Source organism: Chlorocebus sabaeus, chromosome 1 (genome assembly GCF_047675955.1).
Source record: "Chlorocebus sabaeus isolate Y175 chromosome 1, mChlSab1.0.hap1, whole genome shotgun sequence".
Lineage (NCBI taxonomy): Eukaryota > Metazoa > Chordata > Mammalia > Primates > Cercopithecidae > Chlorocebus > Chlorocebus sabaeus.
In genome coordinates this window covers 55,110,180-55,128,410 of record NC_132904.1, presented here as the reverse complement: position 1 = coordinate 55,128,410, position 18,231 = coordinate 55,110,180, and the positions used below count along the sequence as shown (strand labels likewise).

Genomic DNA, 18,231 nt, shown 5'->3' with positions numbered 1-18,231 from the left:
TCTCATTCATTGTTGCCGTTACCTTCAAATTTTCTTACTTCTGTTTTCCTTAGTTTTCTTTTTATGCCTTTCAGTTTTTCTTTCACCAGAGTAAACCATGTGGCTTTTTGTTTGTTGTTGTGGTTTACACTGTTGCCAAGATAAAATGCCTATTGTGGACTAAGTGGGCCCACTCAGTCCAGCTTGAGTGTATATTGGAAAACTGATCTTTCCCTCTTGGAGGGAGGGAGAGGACACTGGTTGGTGTGTTTAAAAACTGTTCTTTCTGAGGCGGGCAGATCACGAGGTGAGGAGATCGAGACCATCATGGCTAACACGGTGAAATCCTGTCTCTACTAAAAATATAAAAAAATTAGCCAGGCGCGGTGGCGGGCGCCTGTAGTCCCAGCCACTCGGGAGGCTGAGACAGGAGAATGGTGTTAACCCAGGAGGTGGAGCTTGCAGTGAGCCGAGGTCGTGCCACCGCACTCCAGCCTGGGCAACAGAGCGAGACTCCATCTCAAAAATAAAAAAAACAAACTGTTCTTTCTCTATCACAGTGGTTCTCAACTGGTGGTGATTTTGCCCTCCAGGGGACGGTTGGCAATGTCTGGAGACATTTTTCATTGTCACAACTGGAGGGACTGTTGCTGGCATCGAGTAGGTAGAGGCCAGGGATGCTGCAAAACATCTCACAATGCCTAGGACAGCCCCCAGTAACAGAATTATCTGAACTAAAATGTCAGTAGTGGCAAGATTGAGAAAACCTGCTCCACAGAAAGGCCAGTTCTGTTATCCAGAACACTTGCCTTTCAGATGTCCTAGGAGTTGACTGACCTCTTCGGTGCAAATGAGGAGCACCTGGAAGGGAGAATACCTGTTGCTCTGTGAGCTGGCAGACAGCAGAGGGCAGGGACCTCTGACACACCCAGAGCCTCTGGAGGGGGTTGCTTTGGATATATTTTAAAGACTATGATGCAAGTTGCTGAAGCGTGAAGTGTAAAAGCTGCCTTAACCCTGATTTCTTTCCAGGTGCTGAAACACAGGGTGAGTCTGTCAGCACCATTTAGCAGCTTGTGAGGAATGAATGTTCACATTTGCCACTCAGGTGGTGATGTGTCCTGCACAGCGCTTGTGCTTGTTCTAACTGGCCAAGCCTTAATTGCAACCTTCTGGGTAGTTCCAGCAAGGCACAGCTGCCCTAGCGGGGTGAGGATCAGGTGAATAAGGTCACGACATAATGAAAGCGTGGGAAGAGGCACTCCTCAGCTTTTACAGTGCAGAGGAGGTGCTCCAGATTTGTTAAAGGATCAGTCTTGGGAATAGTTTATGGAATCTCTATTTCTTTCCTCTCTTTCCCCCTCTACTCCTTTCTTTATATATTAGAGACTGTAATAATCACCTCCCTACTTCCTACTTGGCAATATCCACTAAAGCTAAAAACAACAGCTACCCTCTGGCCCAGCAGTTTTCACTCATTTCAGAGAAATGAGGCTGGTGTCCACCAAAAAACTTGTATAAGATGATTCACAATAGTTTTATTATAATGGCCCCAAACCAGAGACACCCAAATATCCACCAGTAGAGAAGAGACGAATTGTATATCCAAACAAAGGATACTACACCTAAATTAACATAAAATTAACATATTACAGAGAGAGGCAACAACATGGCTGAATCTCATGGACATCATGTTGAGCAGAGAAGCCAAATACAAAAGAGCACATACTATACGATTCCATATAAATTTCCAAGACACTGCTAATCAGTGGATTTAGAAGTGAGGGTGAGAGGCGGGTGGCTGTAAACTGGGAAGAGACGAACTTTCTGGGATGCTGTAAATGGTGGTTACATAGGAAAAAAAAATCAACTTTACACCCAGGATTTGTGCAGTTTACTGTCTGTAACTGCAGTGCCTCTAGAATGCCTGAACTGGCTCACCTTTAAATTTTTTTTTTTTTTTCCTGATGGAGTCTCGCTCTGATGCTCAGGCTAGAGTGCAGTGGTGTGATCTCAGCTCACTGCAGCCTCTGCCTCCCAGGTTCAAGGGATTCTCCTGCCTCAGCCTCCCAAGTAGCTGGGATGACAGGCATGTGCCAGCACACCCGGCTGATTTTTGTATTTTTAGTAGACAGATTTCACCATGTTGGCCAGGCTGGTCTCGGAACACCTGACCAGCCTGATACGCCCACCTCGGCCTCCCAAAGTGCTGGGATTATAGGCGTGAGCCACTGCACCTGGCCTCACGTTTCAATTTGCAGAGAAGGAACTAGAAGGGGACATGCGAAATCTGTACCGGACTTCTAGGATGCTGTTCATTATACCATCCACCTCCTCTCAGGTCCTGATTACATTTTTATGTCAAACATTTAATTTCTCAGTTCCCCATCACCTAGCTAGTTGCCATGTGCCACCCCTACATGCAGAGGAGGGCCCTGACCCTTTCTAGTCCTGTGCTCAGCTTCCATTGAGGCTTCTGAGGCTACTGGGTCTTTGGTCCTGGGTAGTGGATACATCTGTGGTGGACACTAAATTCCAAGCGGGGCTACACTCAGCCGCCTTTTCCTGTTCCCACCACACAGACGCAGTCCATGGTCTCTTAGGGTTATGCACCCACAGGAATGCAGGACTTTGTTTAAATCCCCTCAACAGCAGTTCACAGGGGCCAGCTGAGGTCCAGCAGGACTAGAAAACTCTGTCTAGCAAACCCCATTCTGTTCAGTTCCCAAGACCCGCAGCCCACTGCCCCCTCCTCCTCATCGGAAGTCCTCGTTTCCTATTCCATTTCACCCTGCCTCTGCCCATTCAGCAACACTTTCTGCTTGAACCAGCAACCCATGGGGGTTTCAGGGAGCAGCCTCCCTGCCCCACTTTCTGCATTTTCCCTCTGTTCTCAGGTTCCGTTTTCTTCCTGATGCATGGACCAGGACCTCCTGAGCAGCTACCCTGGGAAGACTGTCCTCCCACAGGCTAGTTTCAGGGGATAACAGGGCTGCTGCACCTCCACACTCATCAGTTTTCCACTCCCCTCAAAGTCCAGGCTGATACGAGACCAGCGTCACTGTCCAACTCTGCCAAACATGTGTCTCCATTCCCATTTGGAGGGTGTGTCTGGAATCCTTGTTTACAAGGTGTAGAGGTGGAAGACTTCATCCCAGAGCCCCATGGCCCTGTACATCTGACTGCAGTTAGCTGGAAGATGGTTAAAGCAATGAATGGCTTTTTTTTTTCTAAAGCTGTTGCCCTCCCAGCCTGGGCTACAAGCAGTCAGTGCTTGAATCTTCCTCCCTACCCCCACCCCAATCAGGCCTTTAGGGCACTAAGTTGGAAAGGAGCCTGGATGTCAGCGTCAAACAGGCCTGGGCTCTACTGTGGTTTTACCTTACTGTGTCATCTCAGGTGGGTTAGGGTACTGTACAGGTGATGTGTCCTCACGGTGTCACACCTGAGGCACCTGGTGTTTTGTCTTCATGCATGTTCTTTAGAAAGTCACGTGGAGGGGGGTTTTCCATCTGGGCTGGGCCAGGCCACTTAATGGGCATGTTGCTGGTGGGCTGGCCAGTTCTGAGAAGATCTGGCAGGTGACTGCGGTAGGTCAGCCATTCAAGGCTACTACTGGAGAGTTTGGGAAATACCTCAGGTGCTCTATGCATGTCCACAGGCAGGTCTGTAACTTTTGAGGTGTCCGGCAAAGGCAGGTATCTGGCAAATCTGTGAATGGATGAGTGAACAGATGAGGTCCTAGGTGAGGGCAACAGCCCAGCAACACACTTCCCCAGTCACACCTGCTCTTTGGAAGGTTCCAGCAAGGCTGTGGAGAGGACCCAAGAGCCTGTGACTGTCACCTCCCAGTAGACCCCAAGGACCTCCAGCCTCTGCTCTCCCCTCAAGGGTCCTGTCACTCTGTTGGTGGCCATTAGCTGTGGGGGCCAGAGCTGTTCTCCACTCTACCTCCCAGGGCCTGTATCAGCCGATGACGGTTCCTGCGGCTTGTAATGTTCGTGCTGATCTGCCTCACTCACTACCTGTCACTTCTGATGAACTTTCCCAAAAGTCAGCCCAGAACTCCTTAAGGGCAGGGGCAGCCTGTTGTGGTAGTTCCAGCATCCTGTACCAAGCAGGTTCTTAGTAAATGCTGGCTTTTGAGTGGCCCCTTTCTGAAATAAATTCCTTGTTCTCAAATATATCCTGGATCTGGTCCCCTTGGGTCCAATCAGAGCTTGAACCAGACAGCAGCGACTGACCACCTCAACTCTCAAGAGTTTCTGGTTTATTTGGAGGCTCTACCCCACGTTACCCTAATAAGGCTGGGAACTCTTGCCTTTCTTTTATCTTAAAGGAAGTTAATCCCAGCATATGTGAAAGATGGACCATCCACCCCAATGCCTCAAGTCCTGGGCTTCATTTCTCCATTTCCCCCAGGGGACCCTGGGAGTCTACATGCAAACAGAGATACTAGAAAGTTAACTTCCGGAAATCCCCTTGATAGGCCAGTTCGTCCCCCTCTCCATGTGATTTTTTTTTTTCAAAAAATAACTTTTGTTGTTTTTTTTCCCTTAACACCAGTACATATCCAATGTGGAAAATTGAGAAAAAGCAGGTATGTAAAAAGAATAAAATGCTTCGCCATAATCTCACTCTGCAGACAACCGACAATGGCAAAAACCGCAATTAATTTTGCACCAACCTAGTGCTAGGATTTCAGTACACAGCCTTCCAGGCCTACATTTAGGTTTGTTTGAAACAGGAACACGCGGTTTAACCGCCAAACTGCGTCCGCCCCCCCTTAAGGCTAATCCCACCATCCTGACCCTCCTTGGGAGGTCCTGAAATGACCCCGGTTCCAGGTGTAAGGGTAACGAAATGCACACGTTTTTGAGGGAAGGAGGGGAGGAAACGACCTGGTGGCGCAGGTCTGCGCGGCCGAGGGGGTTCGCTGGGCTGGTGGAGGGTCGTGGCGTGGCCTAGGGGGTCCCTGGGCGAGGGAGGCGGGGCGCGGCGAGGTGGGGGCGACTGGGTGGTGCAGGCCTGCGCACGCGCGCGGCCGTGGGCGGGACGGGCGGTCAGGTGGCTTCGCCGCCAGGTGGCAGGCGTGCGCCGCGCCCGCAGGTTCCAGCCCCGACCCGGGCGCTCAGGGCGGACCAGGGTCGGGTCGGGTGGGGTGTGCGGTGGCGGCTCCGCTCCTGGCTGCTCCGCTCTGGGTGCCAGGGCGCGGGTAGCTGCCCCGGGGTTCTGCCCACCCGGGAGGAAAGCCACGGGCACTGAGCGCCTCCTGAGAGCCAGCCCTGATGTGAACTCATTTTATCTGCCACGACCCAGAAGGTGGGCGCAATTTTCCTATGTTCCAGGTGTGAAAAGTGAGGCTTAGGGAGCTAGGCAGTTGCTCAAGGGGACACAGCAGTGACGGCTCTGGGACGAAGCCCAGGTGTCCAGACGCGATGCCCTCTTCCCGCATTCCCCGCGGGTACGGCGCGCCGCCTGCCTGCGGCCTGCGGGGAGGTGGTCGGGTGGCCGCCCGGGCTCCTCCTCGGGCCCCTGAGGATTTCCGGCCGGGACCCCGAGGAGGGCCCTGTGGCCTTGCGGCATCCGTGGTCACGACTCCAGCCCCACACGGCCTCCCGCTGGTCCCTGCGAGTGCCCAAGACGGGGCCGCCCCTCCCGTCTCCTCCCTTCTCTCCCCTCCCCGGCGTCTCCCGCGGAGGGCGCTGCAGGCGGCCTAGTTGGGATGAGGGCGGGCGGGCGGCCCACAAGCAGGGGCCTGTTTCCTGACTCGTTTGACCCTGGCTGTCCCCGCGGAGGCCCCCGGCAGACCCAGCAAGGTCATCTAGGGCGAAATTCCAGTCTGAGCCCTGAGCAGTGACTTAAGTTTTCCCGATAAGGCTCAAGAAGGGACACAGAGTGTCCTGCCCACACCCTCACTCTGTCAGCACCTCCACTCTGGTGAAGCCTCTGCTGCAGACAGCCCGGCTCGAGAAGAGACAAAGATAGACTCGGGACAGATAAGGACAGAGGCAGCCAGGGAGAGAGGGGCAAGGAGCTCAGAGGTGAAGATGGGGCCGCGCCGATGGGGAGGCAGCGGGTCTGCGGCCGCCGAGATGGGAAGTGGGCCCTGGAGCGGGCTTGCCGAGCCTACAACCGGGGCTGGGATGTTGGAGTAAGACGCCCTCATGGGGTCTGGAAAAGAAGGGGTTTTTGGTATAGTAGAAAAATGGATTGGGCTGGCAGCTTGAAGGCCACAGCCCTGTACCTCTGGGCCTGGTCTCGTGTGTGCACCTGGGACCGGTGGGTGAGGGGTGATGTAGAGTCAATGAGGGACGCGCTCGCTCAGTCTCCAGGAGGCAGGAGTGGAGAGGGCGAAGTGGGGAGGGTAGGACCTGTATACCTACGGTGGAGGGGGCAGGCGGAGGACACATGCTGCTGGGCCAAGACTACTGAGTCTCTCCTGCCTGCTGGAGGTCCCCAGCTCAGGACTTATTCCATGCACATTCTGATAGAATATTTGTGCCCAGCACTAACTGTTTGGCTTGGCAAATAAGCAAAGCCATAAAGTCATAGCTGGCTTGTAGGCTCCCAGTCACCATGTGCAGCTGAGTCACAACCACTTCCCCCACCCCCTGAGGAGCTAGCGCCTATGCTCATGCCTGCACTCAGACACATATCCACACAGGTACCCACAGATGCCACGTGCCACTGAGTCATAGCTACCTCGTCAGAGAGCACGTGCCTGCATGCACTTGCACACAGGTCCCCAAAGATGCCATATACACCTGAGTGTGAGTCATCATCACCACTGAACCCTGAGGGAGGACACCCAGAGTATGTTCTGCCATCCCTGCTTAGAGAGAACCATATATACACATATACAGATATGTGCCCACCGCACATCCTGTTGTACCTGCTGCATCATACCAGCAGATCAATAAATGTTTGTGGAATGAATAAATGAGTAAACAAATGAATGAACTAACAAGTGAAAACGTGAGTGACAATCACACTGCGTGGATACTGGGTAAAATTGGTTGGGGCAGCCCTGCAGGGTGGGTCCCAAGCTCTGTGTCCAGAGGGAGTTGTCTTGCTCCAAATATAGTCTCTGTGGGCTGGCAGGGAGCCAGGGCTGCCTCCCAGACCCTGACTTCACTGGGCCAGAGGCCCAACCTCTGAGGAGTTGAAGAAAATTAACAGAGAAGAGGCCCTTGCTTTCTGTAGCCAGGGCTGAGCTGTGAGATGAGTTGGTGGGGGAATGTGTACTCTGGAAATATCACTTACTCAGAGACTTGAGATGTAGGACAGAGTGCTCTGCTGAGGGCCCAGAGAAGACTGGTTCTGGATTGGGCTTCTTGGGAACTCTGCCCCAAATGTGCAGAATGTGCTAGAGGCCTGGTCCCACTTGAGATCTGGGGCAAACACAGTGCCTGCGCTGAGCTGGTGATTGCAAAACTGAGGCCCCCTATTAGGCAGTTTTTTGTCTAGGCCTGCCCTTCTGGGCTGGGCTTGTTCCTAGACCTGCTTCCCTGTCTCTCCCTTGAATCTTCTTTTCTGAAGCCCCTGTGCCTCTGCCCTAATTCATCATCTGGAATATTTTAATATTACCCCAACTGGTCTTCCTGCCTTTAGACAGTAAGTATCTTGCTCATAGCTGTCAGAGTTATTTTTCTAAAATACAGATCCAACTATATAACTTTCCTGTTCAAAATCCTTCCATAGCTTCCCACTTTTCAGCATTAAAGTTGAATGGCCTCAGCCCTGTGATGAGATCCTTCATGACCTGACTCCACTGTACCTGGAGGTTATGAAAGGAGGTTATCCATCCACGTGTGGATGGATAGTTGTTGGTTACATGGATTGATGGATGATGGGTGGACTCTAGGCTAATGGACGCTTATAGGGATGAACGGACTAGTGGACTGATCTGTAGACAGATGATTAGAAGTATAAGTGATCAGCCAAGCACGGTGGCTCATACCTGTAATCCCAGCACTTTGGGAGGCCGAGGTAGGCGGATCACCTGGGGTCAGGAGTTTGAGACCAGCCTGATCAACATGGTGAAACCCCCTGTCTTTACTAAAAATACAAAGTTAGCCAGGCATGGTGGTGCATGCCTATAATCCCACTTACTCAGGGGGCTGAGGCAGGAGAATCGCTTGAACCCGGGAGGCGGAGGTTGCAGTGAGCTGAGATTGCGCCATTGTATGCCAGCCTGGGCAACAAGAGTGAAACTCTGTCTCAAAAAAAAAAAGGGAAAAAAAATGAAGTATAAATGATTAGGAGGGCATGTGGGGATGGAGAGATGGGTGGATGGATGGTTGGAAGGACACTGCTCAAGTCAAGGTTGTTTTTGTTACAAGGAACAAAGAAAACTCCAATGTTTTTAAGAATGAGGGGTACAATTGTGAGAATACAATGGACAACCTTGCAGAGAGCACTGACATTTAGGCCTTGTGAGATTGGAACTGGAAAGTCAGGAACAGTGGCTCTTCTCTCCATCTCCCGAGGACCTCAAGGTTCCTCTCTTTCCCACATTTCTCTGTACTCGTTCCTGTCTCAGCAGGCTCCCTCTGCTCGATTTTCTTCCTCATGGTCTACTCTCAGCCACTCTTACTCATTCCTTCCACAAGTTTTTACCAAGTGCTTATTTATGTGACTCTTTGTACCTCAACAAAGCTCCTAAGTGTTGAAAAATAGACAGCAAGCAAAACAAAGTTGCTGCATTTATGAAGCATACTTTCTAATGAGGAGAGAGAGAGAGTAGGCAGTTATATGTGAGCTGACGTTAAATGCTATGGAAAAAATAAAGCAGGGAGCAGTTTGGGGAGGGGTTGGGTTTCTGCTGCATGTAGGATACTCAGAGAGGGTGTCCCTGATATGGTCATATTTGAGCAGAAATCTGAAGAAATTGAGGGGGTGAGCCGTGAAGATATCTGGGGGAAGAATGCTCTAGGAAGAGGGCATGGCAAGTGCAGTGGTCCTGAGGTGGGAACTCTGTGGCACCGTGTGAGGAACATCAGTGAGGCTGGTGTGGCTGATGTTGTGTGAACACGGGGAGGATGGTGGAAGATGAGGTCAGACGGGTAGCAGGACCGATCATGAAGTGTGTTACAAGCCATTGTGAGGACTTAGACTTTTACTGTAAGAAGGAGGGGAGGCACTGGAGGATATTGAACAGAGAAATGGCATGATCTTAGATTTTAAAAAGGACCTCTCTGGCTACTGTGATGAGAATAGACTGAAAGGGACAAGGTGGGAAAGGGAGGCAAACAGGGAGACCACTTAGGAGGCGACTGCAGAAATCCAGGTGAGAGATGTTGGTAGTTTGGACCAGGGTGGCAGTGGTGAGGGCAGTGATAAGTGGTCCAGTTTAGGATTGATTTTGAAGGTAATCAGGATTTGCTGATGGATGGGATATGGGTGCTACCTCCCTCTGGTGAGGTGGCCCTGCTCCAATCAGCTGTGGACAAGGAGGATATGTGGTATAGTGTGGTCATCTAGCTCCACCCTCCAGCAGAGGCAGCTTGACATTTGTCTTGGATAATGAGGGCTAAATGCAGGGTTGCAGAGTCACGCCCGCAGCACAGTTGTTTCTGTCTGAGCTATAAGGTCACTCTAAATCCCACTCTTTCAAAGCAGACATATTCAGCAGGCTTCCTTGAAAACTGCTTACCATTGTTAGGATAGAACTGGAGCTTGAAGTGACCTGACTTCTCCGTGATACCAAGCATTCATACTCTCCAAGGAAGAGAATGAAGGAAGAGAATGTTTATGACTGGCTAAGTCTGTCACCATTCAGTACAGACAACCTCATTTGGGCAGAGTTTTATGGCAAGCTATTGAAGTTATATATGTACACATATGTGTGACAGATCTATATCTATAGAATATATCATATCTGTATGTAATACTTAAGCTACTATATATATGTGTGTGTGTGTATATATATATTAAGATTATACACATACAAACACAGTTGCCTTTAGTTGAGGAACCCCAAGAACCTGCCCCTTGTCCAGTCAGGGTTGCTGCCCAGAGAAATAGAACTGATTTCAGTTAATACACATGATATGATCCTGAAACTTTAAGCAGAAAGAAATGTTTATGTCCATTTTCCTTAGAAAGGGGAGGTGGGTGTGGTGGGTACCAGAGCTTAGATATTCTTTTGTGTAATAAATGAGTTGTGAAGATAGTGAGTAGATGTTTGTAACATAAATAAAGAAATATTTAGAATGATGACTATTTAGGCTGATGATAGACTAGATTACATGAGATTAGATAGATAGGCACAGGTGGCTGGACAGAATGTGAACGTGGATTGTTGATAGCTAGTTCTCTGTGAGCCAGGAAGCAGGCTCTCACCAGACACCAGATCTGCTAGTGCCTTGATCTTGAACTTTCCAACCTTCAGAACGGCAAGAAATACATTTTCTGTTGCTTATAAGCCACCCAATCTGTGGTTGTCCTGTTATAGCAGCTCAGACTGACTAAGACAGATGGTTGAATTGCACTGAGAAATGGACAGTTGGATGATGGCTGTTTAGACTGGTAGATGTGTGAATTTTAGGTTACTGGACGGACAGCAAATGGAGGGATGAAAGGCTTGATACCTTAGAGAAGTGGTGCCTCAAAGTCACTTGGAAACTTTGTTATACACACACTGCTGGACTCTACCTCCAGAGTTTTTGATTTGATAGATCTGTGGTGGGGCCTCAGAGTTTGCATTTCCAACTAGTTTCTAGGTAATGCTGATATTCCCAGTCTAGAGGCCATCCTCTGAGAACCACTACCCTGTGGTATGCCTGGGAGTGTCCCATGCCAGTAGAGCCAACATGGTATTGCCAAGCTGGAATGGAGGCATCTGGGGACCCTGGACTTAGGGATACCATCCAGCAGGGCTCCAGGCATCCTGTCTCTGGCAATGGGCTCAATGTCCACAATAGGCCTAGAGGCCCATGGCTCTTCTCCCAGGGATGTAGCACCCTTGTTTAGGACATCATGGCCCACCACGGTCTGTCCGATCATCTCTAACTCCTGCCGTCCTCAACTAGGGTTGAATAGGGTCCATAAGGTACATGTACTTGGCCATCCAAGGGTGCTGGCCTTGGCTGTGGGGCATATAGAGCACTCAGAGGCAGTGCCACAGCCAGCCTAGTGCCCAGGAGCCAGCTTCAAAGGATTGGAGATGTTCCCTCTGAGCCCTACCCTGCTGAGGGGCCCTGGCAAGCCCTCCTGCTTTGTCAAAAACACTTTTATGTTTGTTGTCCCTGTTTTCTCAGGCATTGTCAGTCTCTCATCTGAACAAGATTCTGCTTATCAACATTTAAACATGTTTGAATCTCACTTACCTTAAAAAACAACAAAAGCCCCTTTCTTTGACTCCTTGTCTTACTGCAGCTACTGCCCCACCCTCCTCTCACCCACAGTCAAACGTCTCCAGAGCACTGTCTCTTTCCTCACACCTCACGTGCCTCCTGTCCGTGACAGTCTGGCCGCTACCTGCTTCACTTCACCGAAACAGCACTCCCTAAAACACTGGTGAGGTGACCTTCAGGACACTAAATCCAAAGTGCATTTTACACTCTCCTCTTTTTTTTAGATTTTCCAGCAGCATCCGAACATTCTCTTGCTTCTTGAAACACTCTTCTCCATTCATTGCAAGGCACAACATGCTTATGGTTCTTCCTATATCTTCGGCTGCTCTTTCTCTGTTCACCCTCTATTCCAGGTTTCTCCTCCCTTACCTGGCCATTGAACATTAGTGTCCTTAAGGCACAGGCTGGGCTCTTTTCTTACTTCATACTCTTCCTTCTTGGCAGTTTTATCCATGTCCTTACCTACCATCTACTTTTCTCCCTCCCAAATAAGTATCTTCAGCTTATTCCTCTCTGGATATCCAAGTGCTCAGCCTCTTCACTGGGACAGCTCAAAGGCGCCTCAGCCTCTAACTAAGGCCAAACAGGATATTTTCCCTCCTCAACCCAACCCTGGTCATCCTTTGGTGTTCACCATCTCAGGGAAAGCTGGGCAACTCAGAAACCTAGCAGGCCCTTTGACACCTGTGTCCCTCAGCCTTCATGGCCAGACCATCACCAGTATCTCTCCATCTTACTTCCTAAATATGTCTCCAGTCTACAGTTTTTGTCATCTTCACCATCCCATCCTAGTCCAAACCATCTCTTCCCTGAAACATCACAGTTGCATCTGAGGTGGTCTCTCCACTGCCCCTCCTGTGTCCCTCCAACCCATTCTCCATGTTGCAGCCACTCTGCATGTGGGTTCCCTCTCACAGCTCAGAGATGGGGAGATGAATCGCCTGGGGGTAGGCCCTGCTCAGGGTCATGGCAGGGGCTGGGCCTCAGGCTTCCCTGCCCCACTCTTAGCCAGGGCCCTTTCCAGGACAGGAAGGCAGGCCCACACGTAGGCTGGAGGCCCCACTGGACACACAGCTCAGCCAGGCCTCCAGGGAATGGAGAAGAGGCTTTGAAATTTGCAGTATCAAGTTTCAGAAAACACAGGGTCAGGGTCAGCAGAGCAGCTGGTAGTGGGGAAGGCCAGGCCCAGCTAATTTCCTGTCAGAAGGGCCCAGAGGCTCCAGCCCCTCTCTGGGCTGGCCACAGGGGAGGAGATGCCGGGAATGGTTCACATTCTTCTGGCTGGGGCTACACTGAACCTCGGGGGACCTGTGGGGAGTGAGGAGGTGGATCTGCTGAGGCCAGAGTTGGGGGCTTTCCGTAGGGACCAGGCATCTGTTGTTGAACTCTTAGGCTTGGATGAGGCCAGGGACTGCAGAGGAGATGCAAAAAGACCATTGCAGCTGTGGGAGCTGTGGGATAAATGAGCCTAACTTCACGTTTTACAGATGAGGAAATAGGCTCAGACAGGGCCAGATCCTCACCAGGATCCTGCAGAGTATCTCGTTCTAAGCCCTGAGCTCTCTGTTTCTAATTGCCCTGGTCTGGATTTCCTGGAAGGCCCAGCTATGGCTGAGCTGTGTGACAGTGGGGACGTGCTGAACTGGGCTGGGCCTGGGCTCCTCCTGCTCACCTGCAGACTAGGAGATGCACTTCTTAGGTGCTCTAGCTGTGGGGTGGGTGGCCACGGTGTGGAGTGGGTATGAGAGGGCTAAGTTAGCTGTAGGGCCATTCTGCCTCTCCTTGGAGGGCCCAAGGTCATTCTACCCACAAAGAGAACTTTATGTCCTGGTCCATTGTCTAAGAGGGTGAGGCAGTCCTGGCTTTGAATGGCCCTGTAAGTGGCCTGGCCAGGCTGGGTGTGACGTAGAGGTCAGAGGTCCCCTGTATTCTTAATTTGCTGGTGCCAAGACTGGCCTGGTTGACCTGTTGGGACTGGGGAGAAGAGCACAGGATGTAGTCAGACAAGCCTGGGTTCAAATCCCAGTTCCATCAGGCACTGCTCTGTGGCCTTGGAGAAGGTCATTTAACCTCTTGAAATCATGGACTCCTCAGCTGTTAAAATGGGGAGGGGCTACTTAACTTTTTTCTCTAAGCCAAGAAGATGTGTGATTGGTGTGTGTGTGTGTGTGTGTGTGTGTGTGTGTGACTTGGGGAACCCCTCCCAGATCCAGGAAGTGCTGCACATACCCTCTCTACCAGCTGACTCCTCCCCAAGGAAGCATATGCCTGCTGCTGAAGTCAGCACCAGGGCCTGGGTGCCCCCAGCCTGGTTATCCTTTCTTTACTCCTGGCACTTGACTCTGAGACTGGGGCCATTCTTAGATGTCCCAGGCATCAACCTGACAGTCTTTAACTGCTCCCTCTCCCTTTATCCCCTCTGTCCCCATCAGTTAGGCCCTACATCCTACAGATACCACCTCAGGCATATCTCTGGAGCTCCCATGTCTATCCAGCCCAACTGCCTTCTCAGGTTGGGATAATTACAGCAGCTGCTCACTGGCCTGCCTTCCTCCCAGTCCCCCTTTGCCATCCTCACCAGGGAGATCTTTCTAAAATACATATCACAAACCTGACTTAACTTCTTTTCCTTGCTCCTCCTGATTTCACCTTTGCCCAGTGATCTTATTCTTTAATACTCAGCCAAAATGTCATTTACTCAGGAAGTTGTCTCTTACCCCAAGGCTGGGCTATGAGCTCCTCCTATCTTTCTGCAGGCACCTACTTGCTCTCACCCTATCATAGCTCTGGTTACACCAGAAATCATATCTTGGATAGTAGCTTATTTTACTTGGGGTCCAAAGTATCCAGGAGCAGGCATTAACACAGAAGAAGCATCAATAAATGTATGTTGAATGAATGAAAATCGACAGCAAATGCATGGGAAGATGGACACACTGGTTCTGGGTGACCAGCTCATTCATAATAGGTTCCATCATACAGCTGTGAGGGGAGAGACCGAGATTTGGGAGAACATGTGCAAGGTCAGGGCTTACCCTGACACCGTACAAACTAAAATGCTGGGCAGGTAAATGATTTCCAGCTGCCCCCCAGCTGGTGAGTCTCAGCCTCCCAGTGTACCTCCTGTTCAGGTGAAGGCTAGTGATGGAGCCGTGGTAGACAAGCCCTGTCCCCACCTGCTAAATTCAGCTGCCCTCAGGAAATATGGTGTTCAGAGATGACAGAGTTGATATGGTTTGGCTGTGTCCCCACCCAAATCTCATCTTGAATTGTAGTTCCCATAATGCCCACATGTCATGGGAGGGACCCAGTGAGAGGTAATTGAATCATGGGGGCAGTTACCCTCATGCTGTTCTTGGGATCGTGAGTTCTCACGAGATCTGATGGTTTTACAAGGGGCTTTTCCCCCTTTTGCTCAGCACTTCTTCTTGCTGCCGCCATGTGAAGAAGGACATGTTTGCTTTCCCTTCCACCATCATTGTAAGTTTCCTGAGGCCTCTCCAGCCATGCTGAACTGTGAGTCAATTAACCCTGTTTCCTTTATAAATTACCCACCCTTGGGTATATCTTTATTAGCAGCGTGAGAATGGACTAATACAAGAGAGGTCACCAAAAACGGGTGGAATCCAGGCAGTGGGTGGGCCTGTGTCAGAAAGAGTCTGCATGTGTAAGTGCCAATAACACTAGGGTGTGTATACGTGAGAACATGTATGCCCTTGTTTGTGTTGCATGTGTGTGCACAGGATTAAATGTTTGCATGTGTGAGTGTCCCTCTTGGCCTTGCAGCAGCTGCCTCTGCATATCACATTGCACCTCTGCCCCTCTGTCTCACTCTTATTTCTCCCTAGGCCATCCCTTATCCAGTTTGCTTGTTCTGAGCTCCTGCCCCCTGTACACAGCTGTTGTATGAATACAGTGCAATTGCATGAATCACTGTGGTTCATTATATAGCCCTATTAGTTTCCTATTGCTATTGTAATAATTACTACAAATTTAGCAGCTTAAAACAATACAGATTTATTCTTAGTATTCTGGAGGCCAGAAGTCCAGAATGGGTGTTACTGGGCTAAAATCAAGGTGTTGGCAGGGCTATGTTCATTTCTGGAACTCTGAGGGAGAATCCATTTTCTTCCTTTTACTAGCTTCCAGAGGTTGCCACATTCTTGGCTCACGTCTGTTCTCCTTCCATCTTCAAAATCAGAAATGGCTCATTAAGTCTTTCTCCTATTGAGTTTCCTGTTGGGTCTTTCTCTGACATTTGCTTCTGCCTCCCACTTCTACTTATAAGGACCCTTGTGATGACATTGGACTGATCCAGGATAATGTCTCAGTCAGCAATCTTAATTTCATCTGCAACCTTAATTTTTGCCATGTAAGATGACATATTCACAAGTTCCAGGGATTACAGCATGGACATCTTCAGGGAAGGGGGGTGGGGATTATTCTGCTTACAACAAATAGTCTGTGTCTACTTTAGGTTGTGAGTTCTTGGGGGCTGAGCTGTACTGTATTCATCCAGAGATTCCATGGGAGCCATTCATTGCCCAGTATGCACCAGATGTTTATGATTTATTCAACATATTTGTTCCTTCCTTCCCTCTCTCTTTCACAGTGGTCCACCCCCATCATGGTCTGATAGCCCCCAACCTCTCTGGCCTCCCTGCCCATTGTCCCTCACAGGTGCTTCCCTTAGAAAGGAATGGTTCTATATCTGAAAATTAGCTTAGGTTTGAGAACTATTGACAAAAGAGGTGGCCAGCTCTCTAAGAGGAAGGACTTTGCAGAATTGCAGCAAGTGTTTGTCACAATGATTTCTTCATTTTTCCCCCCAAAGAGACCTATGGCCATTTAGGTGATCATTCACTAGAGAAATGGGGATAACAAGATATTTTGGGTAGTAGATGCAGAGTTTGAGTTGACATTAACACTTGGAGCTCAAAGCATCATCATGGCCCCCCTTTAAGAGGCCTTTTGGGCTGGGCGCAGTGGCTCAAGCCTGTAATGCCAGCACTTTGGGAGGCCGAGACGGGCGGATCATGAGGTCAGGAGATCGAGACCATCCTGGCTAACACGGTGAAACCCCGTCTCTACTAAAAAATACAAAAAATTAGCCGGGCGTGGTAGTGGGCGCCTGTAGTCCCAGCTACTCGGGAGGCTGAGGCAGGAGAATGGCGTAAACCCAGGAGGCGGAGCTTGCAGTAAGCTGAGATCCAGCTACTGCACTCCAGCCTGGGCGACAGAGGGAGACTCCATCTCCAAAAAAAAAAAAAAAAAAGAGGCCTTTTGGAGATCACTGTGATGTGATATGGCAGAAGAGCCTAGGGGCCTTTGAATGTCCAGTGTGTCAGCAACAGAGACCAATGCTGAGCCTCTGAAATGGCACTATTCCTTGAGACCAACACATCATTTGGGGCAAGTCAACTGCATCAGGCCCTTTCCATTCTGGAAGGGCCAATGGTTCATCTCTCCAGGGATAGAGACTTATCCTGGGCATGGGTGTGCCTTTCCTCACCACAGAGCCTTACTTAGCATCACTTTCCAGGGACATACAGAATGCCTGATCCAAAGGCATGGAATTCCACACAGCACAGCACTTAACTGGGGGACACTATGATGGCAAGGGTCCTATTGAACTATGGTTTGTGGCTGCTGCAGGGCACTTGGGATTCTTCATGCTCAGAAACCAGCAGACAAGAAGAGTGATCATACTGGCAGGGATAACTGACCCTGATCAACAGGAAGGGGCAAGGCTGCTCCTGCATAATGAGGGCAGGAGGAATGTGTGTAGAGCCCATGTGACCCACTGGGCACCTCCAGGTAGCCCCACTGTAATTGTGAAAGGATGTGCAGCAACCCGGAGAAGGGTTTGATTATTTAGCATTTATCGCCTTCCCTCCCCCTCCGCTCACCCCCGGAATGAAGGTTTGGCTCACAGCACCAGGTAAACCACCAGCATCTGAGGAAGTTGTTGAGGGTGGGGGGAATTCAGAATAGACAGTGGAAGAGGGAGAGAATGAAGGCCAGTTATGGCTCCAAGATTAACTTCACTGGTAGGGGCCATAGTTAGTCCCACAGACCTCCTGCATTCTTCTGAGTTCCCCTTGGAAATAGAGGCCCAAGGGAAATGGGGAGGAACTTCTCCCTGAACCTGGTGGAGAGTAAAGATCTGTGTGGCACAAGGGGTAGACTGTGATGTTAACACTATAGTTGTAGTGTATTTTAGAGAGTTCAAATTATGACTCTTATTTTTTTATTTTTATTTTTTTGAGACAGAGTCTTGCTCTGTCACCCAGGCTGGAGTACAGTGGCATGAACTCAGCTCATTACAAACTCTGCCTCCTGGGTTCAAGTGATTCTTGTGCCTTACCCCCCCCAAGTAGCTGGGACTACAGGCATACACCACCACGCCTGGCTAATTTTTGTAATTTTGGCAGAGATGGGGTTTCACCATATTGGCCAGGCTCTTTTCGAACTTGTGGCCTCAAGTGATCCACCTGCCTTGGCCTCCCAAAGTGCTGGGATTACAGGCACAAGCCACCATGCCAGACCATTTGAACTCTGAATTTTCCTTGATATGATTTGTCCATTAGTATTTGTTGTTGTTGTTTTTATTTTTGAGACCGGGTCTTGCTGTGTTGCCCAGGCTAGAATACAGTGGTGTGATCATGGTTCATTGCGACCTCAACCTCCTGGGCTCAATTGATCCTCCGGCCTTAGCCTCCCAAGAAGCTGGGACAACAGGTACATGCCACCATGCCTGCCTAATTTTTATATTTTTTGTAGAGATGGCGCTTTGCCATGTTGCCCAGGCTGGTCTTGAATCTCTGGGCTCAAGTGATCCATCTGCTTCGGCCTCCCAAATTGCTGGGATTACAGGCGTGAGCCACTGCTC

The 18,231-nt window shown here is 50.0% G+C and overlaps 2 long non-coding RNA genes across 3 annotated transcripts in view; one reads left to right on the top strand and one right to left on the bottom strand.

Moving 5' to 3' along the window:
* Positions 1 to 847: 847 nt before the first annotated feature.
* Positions 848 to 4,975, bottom strand: LOC140712252 (uncharacterized). The gene is made up of 2 exons (XR_012093788.1): positions 4,881 to 4,975; positions 848 to 3,690 (listed from the first exon to the last, which is right to left on the bottom strand). It is a non-coding gene; the product is annotated as an uncharacterized lncRNA (long non-coding RNA).
* An 88-nt stretch (positions 4,976 to 5,063) lies between these two features.
* The window catches only part of LOC119624217 (uncharacterized), a 51,071-nt gene continuing 37,903 nt past the window's right edge, over positions 5,064 to 18,231 (top strand). The window contains exon 1 of one of the 2 annotated variants that reach the window (XR_012093785.1): positions 5,064 to 5,301. This is a non-coding gene — a long non-coding RNA (uncharacterized lncRNA). The remainder of the gene's footprint in view (positions 5,302 to 18,231) is intronic. The other variant, XR_012093786.1, reaches the window with a different exon arrangement.